This window comes from Chenopodium quinoa, unplaced genomic scaffold, assembly GCF_001683475.1.
Source record: "Chenopodium quinoa cultivar QQ74 unplaced genomic scaffold, ASM168347v1, whole genome shotgun sequence".
NCBI lineage: Eukaryota > Viridiplantae > Streptophyta > Magnoliopsida > Caryophyllales > Amaranthaceae > Chenopodium > Chenopodium quinoa.
In genome coordinates this window covers 1262763-1269525 of record NW_018743828.1, presented here as the reverse complement: position 1 = coordinate 1269525, position 6763 = coordinate 1262763, and positions in this window count along the sequence as shown.

The window sequence follows — 6763 nt, the reverse complement described above, 5'->3', positions numbered from 1 at the left end:
CCCGTCTCTCATGCTCATCAAGTATGAGAGGGATGACGGCTCTGTTGGTTCTCTGAATGGGGATCAGAAGACGACCCGAGAGTGCTATCTCTCAGCCGTTAGAGACACTGTGGCCCCAGGCGGCCAGGAACCAATAGACCTTGACAATGTCAAGGATGCCGACCCAGCACCTGCCCCACCAGCAGCCGGAAAGAAAATAAAGGCACCTCTGCTGGTGGAGGTGAAGAAAGAGAAAAAAATAGCAATCACTGACCGGTGAACGGTCAGATGAGCTCCGTCCCCAACCGGCTGGTGAAAACATTGATCTCGTTCTGGATGACAGCCGTCCAGGACGTACTGTAAAGGTTAGGACAGTTGCTCATGCTACCTTAGGTGCAAGCTTGCACCTTCTGCTGAAGGAATTCAAGGACATTTTTGCCTTTGAAGTGGAAGAGATGCCAGGCGTCAGCCCGGATCTCGCTGTCCACAAACTCGCCGTGGACCCCAAAAAGAAGCCCATCCGGCAAAAGAAAAGAAACCACGGCAAGGAAAGAAGTCAGGCGACAGCTGCCGAAGTAAAAAAGAAGCTAGACGCCAGGTTCATTCGGCCTTGTAATTTTCCCGACTGGGTGGCCAATGTGGTTGTTGTTAAGAAACTGAATGGGACCTGGCGCATGTGTGTTGATTACACATACCTCAACAAGGCGTGTCCAAAGGACAGTTACCCGCTTCCAAAGATCGACAGTCTGGTCGACTCTATAGCCGGCCACGCCTTGATGAGCTTTATGGATGCCTACTCCGGCTTCTATTAGATACCCCTGTGGAAGAAAGATCAAGAGAAGACGGCCTTCGTCACTGATCAGGGGTTATTCTGTTATACTGTGATGTCGTTTGGCTTGAGAAATGCGCCTGCCACTTTCCAACGGATGATTAATACAGTCTTCATTAATCAAATTGGGAGAAATCTGGAGGCATACATTGATGACATGATAGTCAAATCCAAGCTACAGACGTATCACCTTGCTGATCTCCGAGAAACATTCACCACCCTCAGGCGGCATAAGGTCATGTTGAATCCAAAGAAATGCGTCTTTGGTGTTGAGTTTGGGAAGTTTCTCGGATTCCTGATTGATCAAAGGGGGATAGAGGCTAACCCCGAAAAGATACAGGCGGTGATTGACATGAAGTCACCCCGTTCTGTCAAGGAAGTTCAGAGACTCACTGGTTGTCTTGCCGCCTTGGGGAGGTTCCTCAGCCGGTCAGGCGACAAATGCCTCTACTTCTTCCAAGAAATCAAGAAGAAGACCAGATTTGAATGGGGGGATAATGCTGAGGCGGCGTTCCAGAGGTTGAAAGAGCATTTACATTCTCTACCTAGGTTGGTCAGTCCTTTGCCTAGGGAGACATTGTACATGTATTTAGCCGTCTCAGATCATGCCCTCAGTGCCGTTCTCCTTACTGAGCGAGATGGCAAGCAACTCCCGGTTTACTTCACTAGTCATGTTCTTAAAAATGTTGAACTCCGGTACCCCATGGTTGAAAAATTTGGCCTTGCTTTGTATATGACATTCAAAAAACTGAAGCCTTACTTTTTGGCAGATCCGTTGGTCATTTACACTGACCATCCACTCAAGTGGCCAATGTCTACCTTGGATTCATCCGGAAGAATGTTGAAATGGGCTATTGAAATGCAAAGCCTTGAAATCACTTACGAACCAAGAAAGGCAGTGAAAGGTCAGGCGTTTGCCGACTTCATTGTTGAAATGACCCGTCTGGTGGCTCCGGATAATCTTGATCAGGTTTGGAAAGTGTACGTAGATGGGAGCTCTACAAAGAACGGCTGTGGTGCAGGCGTAATTTACGAGTCTCCTGAAGGGGACAGATTTGAGTATGCACTACGCTTCAAGTTTCAGGCCTCTAACAACGAGGCGGAATATGAAGCCCTGCTAGCCGGCATTCGCATGTGTAAGGCGGCAGGGGCCATGAAAATTGACGCCTATTCTGATTCCCAATTGGTTGTTAGCCAGTATGAGGGAAGCTATGAGGCTACTCATCCGGCTATGATCAAATATCTTCAGGCAGTCAAAGAAGAGGCCGGGGCACTTGAGGAATTCCGGCTGAGTCAAGTGCCTAGGTTGGAAAACAATCAGGCGGATGCATTGTCAAAACTGGTGTCTTCCGCCTGCCATGATACGCCTCGGTTAGTCTTTTGGGAAGTTCTTGAAAAGAGAAGCATCTATGAAGATCCCATTGGAGTTCTGGACCGAAGCTCTACCTGGATGGATGGCATCCGGGCTTACCTTTCAGACGGCACACTTCCTGATTCGCCACTGGAAGCAGCCGTCCAAAAGAAGCGAGCTGCAAGCTTTGAGTTGAGAGACGGAGAACTCTTCAAGGCAGGGTTTCTTAAGCCCCTGTTGAAGTGTGTTACCCCAGAAAAGGGGAAGGAAGTTCTCGAAGACTTGCACTCGGGATTCTGCGCCTCCCACATAGGCGGCAAGTCACTAGCCGTCAGAGCCAGACGACATTACTTTTGGCCCACTCTTGAGGCAGACACCAAGGAGTTGGTGAAGAAATGTGACAAGTGCCAAAAATTTGGCAAACTCATTCACCATCCGGCTACTGATCTGACGGCGATCCACAACCCAATCCCATTTGCAAAATGGGGCATGGACATTCTAGGTCCTTACACGCCTGCTCCAGGCGAATAGCGCTACATCTTGGTGGCTGTGGATTATTTCACCTAGTGGGTGGAGGCTGAGGCGGTTAAGAATATCAAGACCTCAGACGTAATTTCCTTCATCTGGAAGAACATTATCACCCGGTATGGGGTACCTATGTCTATGGTGTTTGATAATGGTCCTCAGTTTGAGACGCCTCAGCTAAAAACTTGGTTGGGAGATCAGGGGATCTCAAGTTGTTTTGCATCCGTCGGCCGGCCCCAAGCAAACGGCCAAGTTGAAGCCTTCAACAAACTCATCTCAGACGGAATTAAGAAGAAAATAGAAAGAGCCGGTGGCTTGTGGGCAGAAGAGCTAATCCATGTCCTATGGGCCATCCGGACAACAGAAAAAGGGGCAACCGGTGAAACCCCATTTCTCATGGTTTACGGTGCTGAAGCCGTCTTGCCCATCGAACGTTACGAGCCGACTCTCAGAGTCATGCTATATGATGAAGAGGTAAACTGGGAAACAATGCGCCTGTCATTGGATTCACTCCCAGAACGAAGGGGCAATGCCGCCTTGCGTCATGAGATTTACCGTCTGAGAATGACAAGAGCCTACAACAAAAAAGTACACAGGCGTCCCTTGAAAGTTGACGACTTAGTGTTACGAAAAATGGAGGCAACCGGTAGGGCCAATGACCTGGGGAAGCTAACTCCAAATTGGGAAGGCCCCTACCGGATCTATGAAGAAGTAAGGGACGACACCTACCGCCTGGAAACTCCAAACGGCAGGCGCCTTCCTAGAACATGGAATGTAGACAATCTGAAAAAGTACTACTTCTGAGAATGTAAATTTTTTGTAAACAATGAGTCAATTAATGAGAAATCGGACTTTGTTTGCAAGCTAGTTTTGTTTTTCCGCCTGGGCAATACTCAGATGGACTCTATGTATTTTTACTAAGTTTGATTTAATTTTTGTCTGTTCGCTTGGGTAATGACCCGGACGAATTTTTTCTGTTTAACTAAGTTCGATACTTAGTGTAATTCAATGACATTCGGCTAATACTCCGACTAAAAACTAAGCACAAAAACGTTTAGTGGCTATACAACCGGTCTCAAACAAGACCAGAGGCTAAAATGGCCGGATGGTTGCTCGTTTTATAAAATCGCCTGTCCCAACATGGACAAAGGCGTCCGGCGACACCCCTCCGGTTGCAATCGTCGCAGAGAACAGACTATTTGTCAGTTCTACGTACCCATGCAGACGACAAAAATTGAACGACCAAATTGGTCAACTCATAGCCGTCTGATCAAAATGACCTAAGAACGATCAAGTTTCCAAATACCGGATGCCCTGAGGCATCAGTCGGTCACCGGCTAAAGTTCTCACTTAGGTTATTTATTCCAAAAATTGCACTTCCTACCCCAATTGGGGCAAAAGAGTTCAATGGCTATGAAATCTCTGCCAAGACGGACAAACGCCGTCTGGGTAGTGACTGGATCGCCTGTTGGTGTATGGTTGTGCACTTGGTTTGGGGCAATCACTACTGTGATTGATTGACTTGCAAACATATCATGCTCTTTGCAGCATTAGACGTTTTCAAGTCAATCAACCAACTCCACTTGAAACCAATCACACAGCCGTCCAGGGGCAAGGACAGCCAGACTATTGATTAGTTAGGCAAAAAATCGCCGCATGCTTTTGATAAGTTAGGCAAAAATGAAAAATTAAAATTTGCAAAAATTAAAATTCAGACGCAAAATGATCAAAACCGACTCAGTAGGTGCATTTCATAAAAGTTCACCCAACCAAACGGTTGTAGTGGATTAAATGTTAACCGGACCCCGTCCGGGAGAAAGAGAAATTGTTAATTAACCCGGCTCCTTAGCCGGTAAATACAAATATACTCGGCACGCAGGCCGGAAAAACAAGTTTTGGCATACTGCCGCTGAATAAATAAAAGAAAAGATAAAAAACAGAGATTGGCATATTGTCACTGAAAGGTCACTTCTTGCCTGCAGACGGTGCCTCCTGGTCCTCCTCCTCATCATCTGAGGGTATATCTTGTGCTTCACCTGGACCAGGTAGCTGAGGCGCGGAAGGCTCGTTGTTGGAGTTGACCCAGGCTTCAAAAGAGTCAGGCTCTGGCTCGCCTCTATCCCTTAAGTACACCACGTACTCGGCATAGCTGTGAGCCAGTGCCCAGACGATGTAATCCGCGTTTGGGTACAGGGTAGCCCGGGCGATCTTCATACGGGCGTCATTGTCAGCATCACTCTCAGCAACAAGGCGGTTCTGCTCCGCCTCCAGGGTTGCTGCAAAGTTCTTCTGAGCCTGAGCAGCCTCCTTCTCTAGCTTCTCAACCTTGGTCTTCAGGTTGGTGTTCTCTTCAGAAACACCCTGAAGTGTGCCAAGGTCCGTCTGGGCCTTCTTGAGCGCTTCTTCAGCCTTTTTGGCGCCCTCATCCGCCATCTTCCGGGCCTCCTCTGCCTTCTTCTGGGCCGTCTCAGCATCACTCGCCCGCTGTTTGGCCGTCTCCAGATCCACCTCCAGCTGCTGGATTCTAGACGCATGTGTCATTATGATTGCTTTAGTTTCAAGTTCATTTACGATAGTCGAGTGTAAAGCAATATTATCAGCGCCTATGGCGGACTTCTTGACCCTTTTTACCTCTTCCCGTTTGCGGGAATAAGGACGTTTGAGCCCGTCCACCCGCAGCATAGCCTGCAAAAAAGCAAGCGGCATTAGTATTGCAGGCGGGATAAAACACTTGGAAAAAATAAATTTGACAAGCTTCCTACCTCAGCCAGAAGGGATAGAATGCGTTCCAGATTGAACGTCTCTATCCCAGGGATGCTGTCTTTATCCCTCTTCCAGACGACTTCAAGCATGGCCTTGGCATGCTTCTGGACGTCTGGCCAGCGGGGAGATTGATATGCACCACAATCAATACGTGATGAGTGCGAAACTAAGGCGGCACCTATCTGTTGCCGACCGTCTGAGGATGACGTCTGTTGGGAGTGGGATTTCACTCCAAAGGCCACCCCAGCTCGGGCGGGGATTCAAAAGGGTTCTTACCTTCAGAGCCGGCCAAGCAGGAACCGCTTGCAGGCGCAGTGAACCCCCCGGTTGCTGATAAGGGGTTGACGAGATCGAGGCACAAGCTGCCGCCTACCTTCTCATTTCGCCCCGCTATCCGCATCTGCAGATGCCCGGCTGAGGCGCCAGAAGTTGACGCGGAGGTGGATTTTTTGGTTTTGTTGAGAACGGAGGAGGTCTCCTCCCTAGCCCGTTTGAGTTGTTTCTCAAACGTCTTTCCAATCTCTCTCCCCCTGCGAAAATAACCAAGTTAAAGTTAGCATCCGGGAAAAATAAATTTTAAACCAATTTAAGAGAGGGTCAGGCGTTTTTTTTACCTTGGCCTTGACCTCAGCCGCAACTTTTTCCGCAAGCTGCTTGCGGATGAGTGCAGAAGATCGCTGGGGAGTCTTCTCAGTTGGCAACATGTTTAGAGCTTCTTCTGCAAAAAAGAAAGAAATAGGTCAATATCATAAATCAATTCCAATACAAAAATACTACAGACGGATATAAACTCAGGCGCATACGTTTGGTAAACATGTATCCTAGCCCGCAGGCGGCTAGGAAACACTCGTCCCTAAACCAGGCGCTCTTGGGGATCCAGTTCTTGGGAACTTTTATTGATTCCCCGGTTGACAAGGTTGCGTTTGTGAGGCCGAAAAAGCCTGCCTCAATGATCTTGTCAAAATCTTCCTCTGGGATCCGGGGAAGAGCGCACTTCTGGTCCATCAAGTCGGGCTTCTTATTGTACTGACGGAATTCATAATTCTCTCGTCTGCTGAGAGCTGACATCAGGTAGAACCTGTGTTTCCAGCCGTCGAATTTTGAGACCTTGTCCAAGGTCATCATGTATTGGGGATGGGTGGTTAGAGTATACCACGCCCTCCAGCCGCCTAGGCTTCTGCTAAGATAATGCATACTAGCAAAAGCCTCCCAGCCAGGGTTAAGCCCCTGGAACTCGCAGGCGGCAACATACCCCAGAATGTTTGTCCTAGAGTTGGGGGTAAGTTTCCAGACTCCGAGGCCGTAGCCTCTCAAAA